The sequence below is a fragment of the Salvelinus alpinus genome, chromosome 25, assembly GCF_045679555.1.
Source record: "Salvelinus alpinus chromosome 25, SLU_Salpinus.1, whole genome shotgun sequence".
In the NCBI taxonomy this organism is placed as follows: Eukaryota; Metazoa; Chordata; class Actinopteri; order Salmoniformes; family Salmonidae; genus Salvelinus; species Salvelinus alpinus.
Window position 1 is genome coordinate 41,057,740 of NC_092110.1, and position 17,704 is coordinate 41,075,443.

The window sequence follows — 17,704 nt, forward strand, 5'->3', positions numbered from 1 at the left end:
GCAGCGTCACACAGGGATGCCTTCTGGGTAAAAAAATATATTTTAAGAAAACCTTGTGGGTTAGTAGTATGGACCTAGCTAATAATAGCATGTTTCTTCATCAAGATGGCCAAGCGTTGTGTGGTAGCAATGTGAGTATGCCTCTATGGCCACAAAAATGAAACACTTGGTAAAAAAATTGGATATATTTGTGAGAATGAGGCGGGCAAAATGGGCATCTCCTTGCCAATCTGTGGAGCACATTTCATCCTTGAGAATTTCCATGGCTATCAACAATGGAAGGGAGGGCTTCAGCAAAACGTTTCTTTTCAAAGTGGATTCTGTCCCTACCAACAACGTCGTTATAAAGTATCACAAACAGCCAGCAGAGGTAGAGCATGAACAGGGCTTTACCAGGTAAGTTAAAGAGCTAGCTTAATACCTCTATGCATGAACAGGGCTTCACCAGGTAAGTTAAAACTTGTTATGGCTGCAGGGAGCGTATTGAAAAACTGGAAAATATGTGCCCATTTTCAAACGGCCTCTTACTCAATTTTTGCTCGTACAATATGCATATTATTATTACTATTGGATAGAAAACAGTCTCTAGTTTCTAAAACCGTTTGAATTATTTCTCTAAGTGGAACAGAACTCTTTTTACAGCCCATTTCCTATCCGGAAGTGAGATTTCCAAAAGCGATGTCTCTCTTCAAGAGCTTGTCTATAAAAGGGCATGTCACTTAGGACTGTAGAAACACGTCATACGCCTTCCCCTGGGTGTCATGCGGAAGTGAGAGCAGAAATGACTTGATTATCTCGTCCTGGGATTGAACACAACCTCTTGGAGTGAGAGTTGCGCACTTAATTTTTTTTTCTGGGCACGAAGTAGGACCTGGACTCGGCTCCTGGAAAACCCTCGTTAAAGGTGAATATGATCTCCGGCTTCGATTTTATTTGATACATGTCACAATATCATCCTAAAGTATGTTTTTTCAATATAGTTTAATTATATTATTGAAATTTATTCTGGACTTTAGACGTGATGCGACGCAAGAATTTTGTCAAGAAGGAGAGGTTAGCACCGCACGGCCAGTGTGCTTGCTAATTCAAGAGGGAAATCGTTCGTTCTGGATCCAAATAAAGACGGTTCTGAACAAAGGACCCCTTGGAGAACATTCTGATGGAAGATCAACAAAGATAAGGACCCAATTTGGGATGCTTTTTCATATATCTGTCGAACTGTGCTATCGCTACCGTTTGACGAGAATCAATGCTGCTGTGTGCTAGCTATTGTAGTAAGCTAATATAACGATATTGTCATGTTTTGTCTTTGATCTTCATGTCTTGTCCCTGTGCTTCCCTCTGCTGGTCTTATTAGGTTCTTTCCCTCTTTCTCTCTCTCTCTCTCCTCCTCCCTCTCTCCCTCTCCCGCTCTCTCTCTCTATCGTTCCGTTCCTGCTCCCAGCTGTTTCTCATTCTCCTAACGACCTCATTTACTCTTTCACACCTGTCCCCTATTTTGCCCTCTGATTAGAGTCCCTATTTCTCCCTCTGTTTTCCGCTTCTGCCTGGTCGGATTCTTGTTTGATGTTTGCTGTTCCTGTGTCCTTGTTCCGCCCTGTCGTGTTCTTTGCCTTCTTCAGATGCTGCGTGTGAGCAGGTGTCTATGTCAGCTACGGCCAGTGCCTTCCTGAAGCGACCTGCAGTCTGTGGTCGCGTCTCCAGTCGTTCCTCTCTATTGACGAGAGGATTTCAGTTCCTGTTTTGGATTGACCATTGATAATATCCAGGAGAATCATTATTTGTTTAATACTGGAATAAAGACTCTGTTACTATTACGTCGCTTTTGGGTCCTCATTCACCAGCATAACAGAAGAATCCGACCAAGATGGACCCAGCGACTATGGATTCTCTCAACACTGCCGTCGAGTTCCAGGGAGCAATGCTCGGCAGACACGAGCAGGAATTGGTTGCTGCTCGTCATGCCGTTGAGACCCTGGCCGCTCAGGTCTCCGATCTCTCTGGACAGTTTCAGAGTCTTCATCTCGTGCCACCAGCTACTTCCTGGTCTTCCGAGTCTCCGGAACCTAGGGTTAATAACCCACCATGTTACTCTGGGCAGCCCACTGAGTGTCGCTCCTTTCTCACCCAGTGTGATATTGTGTTCTCTCTCCAGCCCAACACGTACTCAAGAGAGAGAGCTCGGATCGCTTACGTCATATCACTCCTTACTGGTCGGGCTCGGGAGTGGGGCACAGCTATCTGGGAGGCAAGGGCTGAGTGTTCTAACGATTATCAGAACTTTAAAGAGGAGATGATACGGGTTTTTGATCGTTCAGTTTTTGGGAAGGAGGCTTCCAGGGCCCTGGCTTCCCTATGTCAAGGTGATCGATCCATAACGGATTACTCTATAGAGTTTCGCACTCTTGCTGCCTCCAGTGACTGGAACGAGCCGGCGTTGCTCGCTCGTTTTCTGGAGGGACTTCACGCTGAGGTTAAGGATGAGATTCTCTCCCGGGAGGTTCCTTCCAGCGTGGACTCTTTGATTGCACTCGCCATCCGCATAGAACGACGGGTAGATCTTCGTCACCGAGCTCGTGGAAGAGAGCTCGCGTTAACGGTGTTTCCCCTCTCCGCATCTCAACCATCTCCTCCCACCGGCTCAGAGACTGAGCCCATGCAGCTGGGAGGTATTCGCATCTCGACTAAGGAGAGGGAACGGAGAATCACCAACCGCCTTTGCCTCTATTGCGGTTCTGCTGGACATTTTGTCATGTCATGTCCAGTAAAAGCCAGAGCTCATCAGTAAGCGGAGGGCTACTGGTGAGCGCTACTACTCAGGTCTCTCCATCAAGATCCTGTACTACCTTGTCGGTCCATCTACGCTGGACCGGTTCAGCTGCTTCCTGCAGTGCCTTGATAGACTCTGGGGCTGAGGGTTGTTTTATGGACGAAGCATGGGCTCGGAAACATGACATTCCTCTCAGACAGTTAGGGAAGCCCACGCCCATGTTCGCCTTAGATGGTAGTCTTCTCCCCAGTATCAGATGTGAGACACTACCTTTAACCCTCACAGTATCTGGTAACCACAGTGAGACCATTTCCTTTTTGATTTTTCGTTCACCTTTTACACCTGTTGTTTTGGGTCATCCCTGGCTAGTATGTCATAATCCTTCTATTGATTGGTCTAGTAATTCTATCCTATCCTGGAACGTTTCTTGTCATGTGAAGTGTTTAATGTCTGCTATCCCTCCTGTGTCTTCTGTCCCCTCTACTCAGGAGGAACCTGGTGATTTGACAGGAGTGCCGGAGGAATATCATGATCTGCGCACGGTCTTCAGTCGGTCCAGAGCCAGCTCCCTTCCTCCTCACCGGTCGTATGATTGTTGTATTGATCTCCTTCCGGGGACCACTCCCCCTCGGGGTAGACTATACTCTCTGTCGGCTCCCGAACGTAAGGCTCTCGAGGATTATCTGTCTGTTTCTCTCAACGCCGGTACCGTGGTGCCTTCTTCCTCTCCCGCCGGAGCGGGATTTTTCTTTGTTAAGAAGAAGGACGGTACTCTGCGCCCCTGCGTGGATTATCGAGGGCTGAATGACATAACGGTTAAGAATCGTTATCCGCTTCCCCTTATGTCGTCAGCCTTCGAGATTTTGCAGGGAGCCAGGTTCTTTACTAAGTTGGACCTTCGTAACGCTTACCATCTCGTACGCATCAGAGAGGGGGACGAGTGGAAAACGGCGTTTAACACTCCGTTAGGGCATTTTGAATACCGGGTTCTGCCGTTCGGTCTCGCTAATGCTCCAGCTGTCTTTCAGGCATTAGTTAATGATGTACTGAGAGACATGCTGAACATTTTTGTTTTCGTTTACCTTGACGATATCCTGATTTTTTCACCGTCACTCGAGATTCATGTTCAGCACGTTCGACGTGTACTCCAGCGCCTTTTAGAGAATTGTCTCTACGTGAAGGCTGAGAAGTGCGCCTTTCATGTCTCCTCTGTCACATTTCTCGGTTCTGTTATTTCCGCTGAAGGCATTCAGATGGATCCCGCTAAGGTCCAGGCTGTCAGCGATTGGCCCGTTCCTAAGTCACGTGTCGAGTTGCAGCGCTTTCTCGGTTTCGCTAATTTCTATCGGCGTTTCATTCGTAATTTCGGTCAAGTGGCTGCCCCTCTCACAGCTCTGACTTCTGTCAAGACTTGCTTTAAGTGGTCCGGTTCCGCCCAGGGAGCTTTTGATCTCCTCAAGAAGCGTTTTACATCCGCCCCTATCCTTGTTACTCCTGACGTCACTAAACAATTCATTGTCGAGGTTGACGCTTCAGAGGTGGGCGTGGGAGCCATTCTGTCTCAGCGCTTCCAGTCTGACGATAAGGTCCATCCTTGCGCTTACTTTTCTCATCGCCTGTCGCCATCGGAACGCAACTATGATGTGGGTAACCGCGAACTGCTCGCCATCCGCTTAGCCATAGGCGAATGGCGACAGTGGTTGGAGGGGGCGACCGTTCCTTTTGTCGTTTGGACTGACCATAAGAACCTTGAGTACATCCGTTCTGCCAAACGACTTAATGCACGTCAGGCTCGTTGGGCGTTGTTTTTCGCTCGTTTCGAGTTCGTGATTTCCTATCGTCCGGGAAATAAGAACACCAAGCCTGATGCCTTATCCCGTCTCTTTAGTTCTTCTGTGGCTTCTACCGACCCCGAGGGGATTCTCCCTGAAGGGCGTGTTGTCGGGTTGACTGTCTGGGGAATTGAGAGACAGGTAAAGCAAGCACTCACTCACACTGCGTCGCCGCGCGCTTGTCCTAGTAACCTTCTGTTCGTTCCTGTCTCTACTCGTCTGGCTGTTCTTCAGTGGGCTCACTCTGCCAAGTTAGCTGGCCATCCCGGCGTTCGGGGTACGCTTGCTTCTATTCGCCAGCGGTTTTGGTGGCCTACTCAGGAGCGGGACACGCGCCGTTTCGTGGCTGCTTGTTCGGACTGCGCGCAGACTAAGTCAGGTAACTCTCCTCCTGCCGGTCGTCTCAGACCGCTTCCCATTCCTTCTCGACCATGGTCTCACATCGCCTTAGACTTTATTACCGGTCTGCCTTCGTCTGCGGGGAAGACTGTGATTCTTACGGTTATCGATAGGTTCTCTAAGGCGGCACATTTCATTCCCCTCGCTAAGCTTCCTTCCGCTAAGGAGACGGCACAAATCATCATTGAGAATGTGTTCAGAATTCATGGCCTCCCGTTAGACGCCGTTTCAGACAGAGGTCCGCAATTCACGTCACAGTTTTGGAGGGAGTTCTGTCGTTTGATTGGTGCTTCTGTCAGTCTCTCTTCCGGGTTTCATCCCCAGTCTAACGGTCAAGCAGAAAGGGCCAATCAGTCGATTGGTCGCATATTACGCAGCCTTTCGTTTCGAAACCCTGCGTCTTGGGCAGAACAGCTCCCCTGGGCTGAGTACGCTCACAACTCGCTTCCTTCGTCTGCTACCGGGCTATCTCCGTTTCAGAGTAGTCTTGGGTACCAGCCTCCTCTGTTCTCGTCCCAGCTCGCCGAGTCCAGCGTTCCCTCCGCTCAGGCTTTTGTCCAACGTTGTGAGCGCACCTGGAGGAGGGTCAGGTCTGCACTTTGCCGTTACAGGGCGCAGACTGTGAGAGCCGCCAATAAACGTAGGATTAGGAGTCCTAGGTATTGTCGCGGTCAGAGAGTGTGGCTTTCCACTCGTAACCTTCCCCTTACGACAGCTTCTCGCAAGTTGACTCCGCGGTTCATTGGTCCGTTCCGTGTCTCTCAGGTCGTCAATCCTGTCGCTGTGCGACTGCTTCTTCCGCGACATCTTCGTCGCGTCCACCCTGTCTTCCATGTCTCTTGTGTCAAGCCTTTTCTTCGCGCCCCCGTTCGTCTTCCCTCCCCCCCCCCCGTCCTTGTCGAGGGCGCTCCTATTTACAAGGTACGAAAGATCATGGACATGCGTTCTCGGGGACGTGGTCACCAGTACTTAGTGGATTGGGAGGGTTACGGTCCTGAGGAGAGGAGTTGGGTTCCATCTCGGGACGTGCTGGACCGTTCGTTGATTGATGATTTCCTTCGTTGCCGCCAGGGTTCCTCCTCGAGTGCGCCAGGAGGCGCTCGGTGAGTGGGGGGGTACTGTCATGTTTTGTCTTTGATCTTCATGTCTTGTCCCTGTGCTTCCCTCTGCTGGTCTTATTAGGTTCTTTCCCTCTTTCTCTCTCTCTCTCTCCTCCTCCCTCTCTCCCTCTCCCGCTCTCTCTCTCTATCGTTCCGTTCCTGCTCCCAGCTGTTTCTCATTCTCCTAACGACCTCATTTACTCTTTCACACCTGTCCCCTATTTTGCCCTCTGATTAGAGTCCCTATTTCTCCCTCTGTTTTCCGCTTCTGCCTGGTCGGATTCTTGTTTGATGTTTGCTGTTCCTGTGTCCTTGTTCCGCCCTGTCGTGTTCTTTGCCTTCTTCAGATGCTGCGTGTGAGCAGGTGTCTATGTCAGCTACGGCCAGTGCCTTCCTGAAGCGACCTGCAGTCTGTGGTCGCGTCTCCAGTCGTTCCTCTCTATTGACGAGAGGATTTCAGTTCCTGTTTTGGATTGACCATTGATAATATCCAGGAGAATCATTATTTGTTTAATACTGGAATAAAGACTCTGTTACTATTACGTCGCTTTTGGGTCCTCATTCACCAGCATAACAGATATATTGTGTTTTCGCTGTAAAACACTTCAAAAATCGGAAATATTGGCTGTCTTCACAAGATCTTTGTCTTTCATTAGCTATCCACCATATATTCTTCTGAAATGTTTTATGATGTGTAATTAGTAGTTGACGTTGGTGTCTGTATTTTCTCTGGCTACTCCCGTGCGATTTCTGACTGTAGCTATGATGGTAGCAGTAATGTAAAACTGATTTATAGCTAAAATATGCACATTTTTTTAACAAAACATAGATTTATTGTGTAACATGTTATAGGACTGTCATCTGAGGTAGTTTTTTCTAGGTTATTTAGGTTGGTTCTAGGTTAGTTAGGTTGGCTTGTGCATGCTACTTGCATCCTACTTGTGCTGTGAAAAATGTCTGTCCTCTTTTTTATTTGGTGGTGAGCTAACATAAATATATGTGGTGTTTTCTCTGTAAAACATTTAAAAAATCGGACATGTTGGCTGGATTCACAAGATGTTTATCTTTCAAATGCTGTATTGGACTTGTTAATGTGTGAAAGTTAAATATAAAAAAAAAATTGATTTTGAATTTCGCGCCCTGCACTTGAGCTGGATGTTTTCATAGGTGTTCCGGTGTCGGGCTGCAGCCATAACAGGTTAACCTTTTCTCAATATAGGGGGTGCTGTTTCCACTTTGGAAAATATCGTCTCCAAATTAAACTGCCTCATACTCAATTCTTGCTCTTACAATATGCATATTATTATTACTATTGGATAGAAAACAATCTCTAGTTTCTAAAACCGTTTGAATTATGTCTGTGGGTGAACCAGAACTCTTTCTGCAGCGAAATCCATGACAGGAACTGCGAAGGTCTGAAAACGAGGCTCTGTTCTCAGATCAGTTTAAAGCTCTGTATGTATCCTATGGGTCGACATGAACTGCACCCGCCTTCCCCTGGATGTCAGTAACCAATGAGAAGTGGAATGGAGTTTCTACGTAGTTCTCAGAGCTTATAAAAGGCCAAGGAACGAGGGGAGCTCTCTTTTCGTCGTTCGTCATTGCGCAAAGCAAGACCTCAGGATGGCATTTTGAAACGCTCAGTTATCGGCCTTAGCTATATCCGTCTGTAATTTAATTCGATATAGGTGTTAGAAACATCATAACGAAGTTATTTTAAACCGAGTTATATCAGTTTATGCGAGTATATTGCTATTTTCGGAATTTCCTTAGTATTGCGTTTTGAGGATTTGGGCATGTTGTGGCCACATAGCTATTGTTAGCTGCTAATTCCGAAGTTGAAGACGACGTTTTACAACCAAGCAACGATTCTTTTGGACAAAGGACCACTTGCCCAAGATTCTGATGGAAGCTCGTCCAAAAGTAAGAGCTATTTATGATGTTATTCCGTATTTATGTGGAAAAATGTAAACGCATTTGTCCGCCATTATTGCGGCACTAGTCTGGCTGTAACGCACATTGTATGTCTAGTAACGTTAATTTTAAAAATCTAACTCAGCGGTTGCATTAATAACTAATGCATCTTTCATTTGCTGTCCAACCTGTATTTTTTAGTCAAGTTTACGATTATTTATTGATTAGATTAGGTGCCTTTCCAAGATGGCGCCGGCCAGAATGCATGACCTGTTGCCACTGATCACATTGTATAACCACGATTTGTGCTGCTAAATATGCACATTTTCGAACAAAACCTATATGCATTGTGTAATATGATGTTACAGGACTGTCATCTGAGGAAGTATATCAAGGTTAGTCCAAAATTATATATCTTTTGCTGTATTGTTACGATCGCTAACCTGTGCTGCTGGTAAATTGCTTGTGTTTCTGGCTATTGTGCTAAGCTAATATAATGCTATATTGTGTTTTCGCTGTAAAACACTTAAAAAATCTGACATATTGGCTGGATTCACAAGATGTTGGGCTTTCATTTGCTGTACGCTGTGTATTTTTCAGAAATGTTTTAAGATGAGTAATTAGGTATTTGACGTTGGTCTCTGTAATTATTCTGGCAGCTTCGGCACTATTTCAGATTGCAGCTGCAATGTAGAACTGTGATTTATACCTGAAATATGCACATTTTTCAAAAAAAACATATGCTATAACATATTTATTGTATCAGACTGTCATCTTATGAAGTTGTTTCTTGGTTAGTGGCTATTTATATCTTTATTTGGTCGAAATTGTGATAGCTACCCATGCAGGAAAAAAATGGTGGGAAAAAAAAGTTGTGTCTTTTGCTATCGTGGTTAGCTAATAGATTTACATATTGTGTCTTCCCTGTAAAACATTTTAAAAATCAGAAATGATGGCTGGATTCACAAGATCTGTATCTTTCATCTGGTGTCTTGGACTTGTGATTTAATGATATTTAGATGCTAGTATTAACTTACCTGGTGAAGCCCTGTTCATGAATAGAGGTATTAAACTAGCTCTTTAACTTACCCGGTTAAGGCCTGTTCATGCATAGAGGTATTAAACTAGCTCTTTAAAGAGCTAGTTTAATACCTCAAACTAGCTCTTTAAAGAACTAGTTTAATACCTCTATGCATGAACATGGCTTCACCGGGTAAGTTAAAGAGCTAGTTTACTACCTCTATGCTTGAACAGGGCTTCACCGGGTAGGTGAAAGAGCTAGTTTACTACCTCTATGCATGAACAGGTAAGTTAACCTCTAATTCCTCCCAAACCCGGATCCGGGAGCACCCCCATCAGTAAAAAAGATGACTAGCATAGCCTAGCATAGCGTCACAAGAGCAGTTTTGGTCGTGATGGACGTCAATGTTTCTATATAAAGCCTTGTGGCTGGGACCGAAACTGTGTTTACAGTATGTGAGTGGATGGTGGGATAAGCCACGTATTCGATCGTGGATCTGGTGGCATTTTGGAGAAAAGACCCAGGTTTTCTTCAGAGGGGTGGATTTGGAATTTTGTTCAGTGGGAAAGTACATTTTTTGATCTTAGGATCAATGTTGTCACAGTTGCTTCTTGTTGAAGATGCATCTGCTAACGTTTGCTTGCTGTAGGTAGTTATCCCCTTCCTCCGTTTCTGAATTAATTTGTGGCTGTTTCTTTCTAGCTGGCAAAAAGCTAGATTTCATTTGTGTACTGCCATATGTCGTTAACATAGCCAAGTTTGTCAATGGTATGGACTAGTAAATATCCTAAAGCTAGCCAGATAGACAGTGAGAGCCGCAAGCTAAAACCCGGAGAGAGATGGAGGAGCGAATTCACTTTCTGTTTCATCTGCTGCTATCTTGATAATGTTCATTCAAATATGTTTTTCCACATGTAATTGATGACATTTGTGTCAATATGTTGTGAATATTGTAGAATATTCCTCAGAAACATGTTCCATACTAAAACGTGAAGTACAACTTGGCAACAGTAGGCTCACCGTGTGAGTCAAATTATTATCTTTCAATCGGGCCCTTCGAGCAGTCTCCGTGGTTTTTATATGCAGGGAGCATACATGGTACAATTGTAAACTAACTAACAAAGTTAAAGTTAGAACCCATGCATATTCGTTCATTAATTAGTAAGTAATTAATAGTTAATTAGTTATTAGTTGATATAAAGCACCAACTACATAAATATCTGATAGGGTCCTTTATCTGCTACCTGGACTTTAGGGTCTTGATTTTGTGGAAAGAGGCAGATTTTAGGATCTCACGCAGTGAAGAGAGAAGAGACACACTCCAACACACACACACATATTCTTCCTATCCATCCACATAAATAGCCAACGACACACACACACACATACACATTGTATTTTTTAACCAGATTATTTTGGCAAGGGTGCAGTGACCATTTTAGCTCCGCCCTAACATTCTGATGTTGTTTCCAGAGGAAATGGAAAGGTGTAACAGGAAGTGGAAAGATGTAGCAGTGTGTTCTGCACCCCTGGCCGATCCTGTCACAACCAGAGGTGAGGACCGATGGGAGGCCAGTGAGGTAAGACGCTACTTCAGTGAAAGAAGAATACACATCCAAAAAAGCTTGTCGATTTGTGTGTTTTTTTTTGTTGCAATTCAGCATTCAAATGTTGAGTGTTTTGTCATTTTAGTCATAGACTTAAATGTCTTATGATTTCATTCACAGCTATTAAACCGTGAACCACATCTTGTGGTTCATTTACTTTGCCTTGATCTCATTCTACTTTTGTTACTCCACACATGGCACTGTTGAACTTAGTTTGAACGATAGACGTCCTATTAAATGACTAGATGGGCTATGTCACAAACCCTCAAAGTTCCAGAATGAGGTGAAAATGTCAGCCATCTTGGTCAGGGAGAAATCCAAACCAGTCCAATTGGAATGAATGGCAGCCATCTTGGTCAGGGAGAAATCCAAACCAGTACAATTGGAATGAATGGCAGCCATCTTGGTCAGGGAGAAATCCAAACCAGTCCAATTGGAATGAATGGCAGCCATCTTGGTCAGGGAGAAATCCAAACCAGTCCAATTGGGAATGATTGGCATTAGAGGAATAACACATTTTACTTAAGCTGGAAAAAATAAACGTAAGGCATGTGATATATCACAAATAATCAACTGGGTGTTTCGAGCCCTGAATGCTGATTGGCCGACAGCCGTTGTATAGCACGGGTATGACCAATTGTTTTTTTTTTTTACTGCTCTAATTACGTTGGTAAGCAGTTTATAATCGCTTCGTGCATAAGAACAGCTCTTAGCCGTGTTATATTGGCCATATAAATCGCCCCCTCGGACCTTTCCTCAACCTAAAATATTATCACATAGTTAAAAACACAGGTAATACAGACATTTTTTACATCTTTATAAGTAGTCTCACAAATATATGTAAACAGACCATGAATGTCTGAATGTTTGGTTTCTTGGAAAGCTGTCAGTGACATTATATACACTACCAGTACGCCAACACATATACTACCCATACTTCCCTGGGAGCTGCCCGTCTCTGATTGGTCAGAAAACTCTTCAGAGGGTATGTATACTTCCTGTCAGCTGTCCCGAGAGCATCGCAGCAGAACAGCAGGAAGTGTAAATCTGTGAGTATTATTCTAACACCAACACACAGCGACTAGCAACACGTGCTATAAAATAACACACATAACACACACCTATGTCATTGAGCAACACAGTTCGATCCTGTGTCGTCTGTTAGAGATCTTTTATTAACGAGAGATCGTAAGCCAAGCTTTGTAGGACTTAAATACATTCACTTTACTTTTGTCTGTTTTTCCACTGTTTCGTTACCTGTCACAATGGAGTGACTGACCTTTTTGGTATTTCCTTGCTCTCGTCTGAATAACTTTTTGTTAGCCCTCGTTCATGCGTGTGTGACACACAGACGAGCAATCCTCTCTCTCCCACTGACTCCCACTACGATTACACTACCATCAGGCCAACCATTAGTGTTCGGTCACACACACACACACACACACACACACACACACACACACACACACACACACACACACACACACACACACACACACACACACACACACACACACACACACACACACACACACACACACACACACACACACACACACACACACACACACACCATGTGTGCCATTGATTGAGCTGACTGGATACACACCCGGATAGAGCCAGCTATGAGCGGGGAGGAGAGGGCCTGTGGCAAGGTGACTCTGAGAACACACAGAGAGAGAGATGGTCGTGTGTGTGTGTGTGTGTGTGTGTGTGTGTGTGTGTGTGTGTGTGTGTGTGTGTGTGTGTGTGTGTGTGTGTGTGTGTGTGTGTGTGTGTGTGTGTGTGTGTGTGTGCGTGCGTGCGTGCGTGCGTGCGTGCGTGCGTGCGTGCGTGCGTGCGTGCGTGCGTGCGTGCGTGCGTGCGTGCGTGCGTGCGTGCGTGCGTGCGTGCGTGCGTGTGTGCGTGCGGAGATAATATCTGTTAACCCAGAAGTAAATTTGTTCAGTTGCGTGATTCATTTATTCTTTCATATGTGTTAGAAAAGTGAAGTCTTCACCCTGGCAAAAGGAAACTCTCAGCCAAAGCACACTCTCAGTTGGCATCGAAGCACTGCCTTCACCCAATCCTGATACGTCCAAATAACTAGTGACCAAAACACACAAAACTTTTTTTTTTATTAAGAAACGAATGCTGCTCAGATCTCACACATCAGAACTCACGCATCAGAACTCACGCATCAGAACTCACGCATCAGATCTCACGCATCAGATCTCACACATCAGATCTCACGCATCAGATCTCACGCATCAGAACTCACGCATCAGATCTCACGCATCAGAACTCACCATCAGATCTCACGCATCAGATCTCACGCAATGGAGCTCACGCAATGGAGCTCACGCATCAGAACTCACCCATCAGATCTCACGCATCAGAACTCACGCATCAGAACTCACGCATCAGAACTCACGCATCAGAACTCACGCATCAGATCTCACGCATCAGAACTCACGCATCAGAACTCACGCATCAGAACTCACGCATCAGATCTCACGCATCAGATCTCACGCATCAGATCTCACGCAATGGAGCTCACGCATCAGAACTCACGCATCAGAACTCACGCATCAGAACTCACGCATCAGATCTCACGCAATGGAGCTCACGCATCAGAACTCACGCATCAGATCTCACGCAATGGAGCTCACGCATCAGAACTCACGCATCAGAACTCACGCATCAGAACTCACGCATCAGATCTCACGCATCAGAACTCACGCATCAGATCTCACGCATCAGATCTCACGCATCACATCTCACACATCAGATCTCACCCATCAGGACTCACGCATCAGAACTCACGCATCAGAACTCACGCATCAGAGCTCACGCATCAGATCTCACGCATCAGGACTCACGCATCAGAACTCACGCATCAGATCTCACGCATCAGAACTCACGCATCAGAACTCACGCATCAGATCTCACGCATCAGATCTCACGCATCAGATCTCACGTATCAGAACTCACGCATCAGATCTCACGCATCAGATCTCACGCATCAGATCTCACGCATCAGAACTCACGCATCAGAACTCACGCATCAGAACTCCTGGCAGATTCTCTCAGCCTACATGCAGAATCTGCAATCGGTGACATCTGAGAACTACTGAAGACAGGCATGAAAGGTGTTCTACCTCTCTCTTCTTCTCTTCTGTCCCTCTCTCTATTTATGTCTCTCTCTCTCTCGCTCTCTCTATTTGTCTCTCTCTTTCTCTCTCTCCCTCGCTCTCTCTATTTATGTCTCTCTCTCTCCCTCGCTCTCTCTATTTGTCTCTCTCTCTCTTTCCCTCTCTCCCTCGCTCTCTCTATTTGTCTCTCTCTCTCTTTCCCTCTCTCTCTCTCTCTCTCTCTCAGATGTGTCGGGTCCTTAATAGTGTGATCCAACAGCACCTGGCGCACAAACACGCACACACACACACATACACACACATACACAGGGGAGGGAGTGATTAAAGGACAGAGGGAGAGAGTGAGAACACGATGGCATAATACATGGCTGGAGAAGAAAACAACAGACCTATGATTGGCAGATCCAGATCGCTTGCCAACTTACTTTTCCTCAACAGTCACACTAAATACACACACCAGAATAAAGAATTACAAAATGAGGATTTGTAGACTATATACATGTTCAAAACCAGTACCGATATCCATGGATACTGGTGATAGTTGAGGTAGCTACTGTATGCGCCAATAATCAGGGTTAAAAGTGACTGAGCGAGGAGGGAGAGTTAGAGAAAGGGAAAGACAGATATATAGAGAGTGAATTACTGAGTTACTGAGTTACTGAGTTACTGAGTTACTGAGTTACTGAGTTACTGAGAGCGAGAGAGAGAAAGAGAGAGACTTTCACTTTTGTTTATTCTCTACTTCACTTGCTTTGGCAATGTAAACATATGTTTCCCATGCCAATACAGCCCCTTGAATTGATTTGAGAGAGAGAGAGAGAGAGAGAGAGAGAGAGAGAGAGAGAGAGAGAGAGAGAGAGAGAGAGAGAGAGAGAGAGAGAGAGAGAGAGAGAGAGAGAGAGAGAGAGAGAGAGAGAGAGAGAGAGAGAGAGAGAGAGAGAGAGAGAGAGAGAGAGAGAGAGAGAGAGAGAGAGAGAGAGAGAGAGAGAGAGAGGGACAGAGATACTTTTTTTTGTCTTTCTTTAATGATACATCCTCATTCCATTAAAACCTCACCACCACCACCACCACCAGCAGCAGCAGCCTTGTGCCTTCACTCCTGTTCGGCTCCTAATGTTTCTCACCTTCATGCAGAGGTTGTAGAGGGCTTTACCTCCCACCCCCTCAAACTCCCCCAGGAGTGTTAACATCTAACAAGTCCTCCAGACCCCAATGGCGCCCCCTCCCCCTTCGGCCGCTCAAACACCCCCTTTACCGGCTCAGTGCCTCCTGGACCTCCTCCAGGAATCTCTCCAGCAGCCTAAGAGATGTTAGTCCTGTTTGTTGTGCCAGTACTTCCGAGGTTTTCCACCCCTCCGCCCCCAGTAGTCGCAGGTCACCCAGCCTTAGTGAACCCCCAGCCATCAGTTGCCTCTGCAGGGTGGCCGACTGAACCGATCTCAAAGGGATGGCTGGGTTGTGGAAGATAGGCTCCTCCCACACCCACAGCCCAGGCTTCACACCCCCTTCTCGTGTGGGTCTTAACAGCTGTCAGGGCCCTCAGCACCGCAGAGTAAAAATCAGGGAGACCTGCTGTACTCAGCCTCTCCAGCTTCATGAGGAATAGCTGCCGGTCCAACCCTAATCCGCCAGCTCTCCTCAGCAGTGTGCATGCTGGTTCCCTCCAGCCGACATCAGTATGGTACAGCAGTCTCTGCACCGCCTTTAGTCTGAAAGCATCCACCCTGCTCTCCAGTTCCACCAGGCCCTGTCCTCCTTCGTGGACGGACATGTACAACACTGCCGCCCTCAGCCAGTGATGGCCCGACCAGAACAAATCCACCCGCTTGCATTGCAGGTCTGGGAGCAGACCGGTGAGAGGGTTGAGGAGAGCCAGTTTATCTTAAGTTGGACTAACCAATGCCCCCGCACATTGACTCTGTACCGGTACCCCCTGTTGTTATTTTGCTGCTGCTCTTTAACTATTTGTTCATTTATTTTCTATTTTTTACTTTCCACTTATTTTAATTTATTTTATTAAAACTGCATTGTTGGTTAATGGCTTGTAAGTCAGCATTTCACTGTCAGGTCTACACCTGTTGTATTCAGCATTTCACTGTCAGGTCTACACCTGTTGTATTCAGCATTTCACTGTCAGGTCTACACCTGTTGTATTCAGCATTTCACTGTCAGGTCTACACCTGTTGTATTCAGCATTTCACTGTCAGGTCTACACCTGTTGTATTCAGCATTTCACTGTCAGGTCTACACATGTTGTATTCTGCATTTCACTGTCAGGTCTACACCTGTTGTATTCAGCATTTCACTGTCAGGTCTACACCTGTTGTATTCAGCATTTCACTGTCAGGTCTACACCTGTTGTATTCAGCATTTCACTGTCAGGTCTACACATGTTGTATTCAGCATTTCACTGTCAGGTCTACACCTGTTGTATTCAGCATTTCACTGTCAGGTCTACACCTGTTGTATTCAGCATTTCACTGTCAGGTCTACACCTGTTGTATTCAGAATTTCACTGTCAGGTCTACACCTGTTGTATTCAGCATTTCACTGTCAGGTGAATTCAGCGTATGTGACTAATAACGTTTGATTTGATTTGAACAAAACCTGAGCCCACATAGGACCACACAGTTGTGCCCTATACAACTCAGAATAAAACAGTCCACTCCCGCATCTCGCCCCGCAACACATTGATCACCCGTCCATCCGACAACCGCAGGCAATGTATAGCCTTGGATGAGAGAGCTGTATACCGTTGACAGAAAAGCCGAATTTGGACTTTCCCCACATCCCACCATTGACTCAGAGACTCAAACTCCTCTCTTCGTTGCCTCTATCTTTCCCAAAAAGTCTGGAAACCTGAGCAACAAGTGGCATCTTGTAAGAGCTTTACATTAAACTTCCGATAGGATGCCTGCCGGGGTTAAATAGACAGCCGAGCCATGGTTATGTGATGATCCGAAAACCCCACCGGGAGAATAGAAGCGCCCAACTTCCTGTTGTTCTGATTCCTGGACATGTAATACCCCACCGGGAGAATAGAAGCGCCCAACTTCCTGTTGTTCTGATTCCTGGACATGTAAAACCCCACCGGGAGAATAGAAGCGCCCAACTTCCTGTTGTTCTGATTCCTGGACATGTAAAACCCCACCGGGAGAATAGAAGCACCCAACTTCCTGTTGTTCTGATTACTGGACATGTAAAACCCCACCGGGAGAATAGAAGCGCCCAACTTCCTGTTGTTCTGATTCCTGGACATGTAAAACCCCACCGGGAGAATAGAAGCACCCAACTTCCTGTTGTTCTGATTACTGGACATGTAAAACCCCACCGGGAGAATAGAAGCGCCCAACTTCCTGTTGTTCTGATTACTGGACATGTAAAACCCCACCGGGAGAATAGAAGCGCTCAACTTCCTGTTGTTCTGATTACTGGACATGTAAAACCCCACCGGGAGAATAGAAGCGCCCAACTTCCTGTTGTTCTGATTACTGGACATGTAAAACCCCACCGGGAGAATAGAAGCGCCCAACTTCCTGTTGTTCTGATTCCTGGACATGTAATACCCCACCGGGAGAATAGAAGCACCCAACTTCCTGTTGTTCTGATTCCTGGACATGTAATACCCCACCGGGAGAATAGAAGCGCCCAACTTCCTGTTGTTCTGATTCCTGGACATGTAATACCCCACCGGGAGAATAGAAGCGCCCAACTTCCTGTTGTTCTGATTCCTGGACATGTAAAACCCCACCGGGAGAATAGAAGCGCCCAACTTCCTGTTGTTCTGATTACTGGACATGTAAAACCCCACCGGGAGAATAGAAGCGCCCAACTTCCTGTTGTTCTGATTACTGGACATGTAAAACCCCACCGGGAGAATAGAAGCGCCCAACTTCCTGTTGTTCTGATTACTGGACATGTAAAACC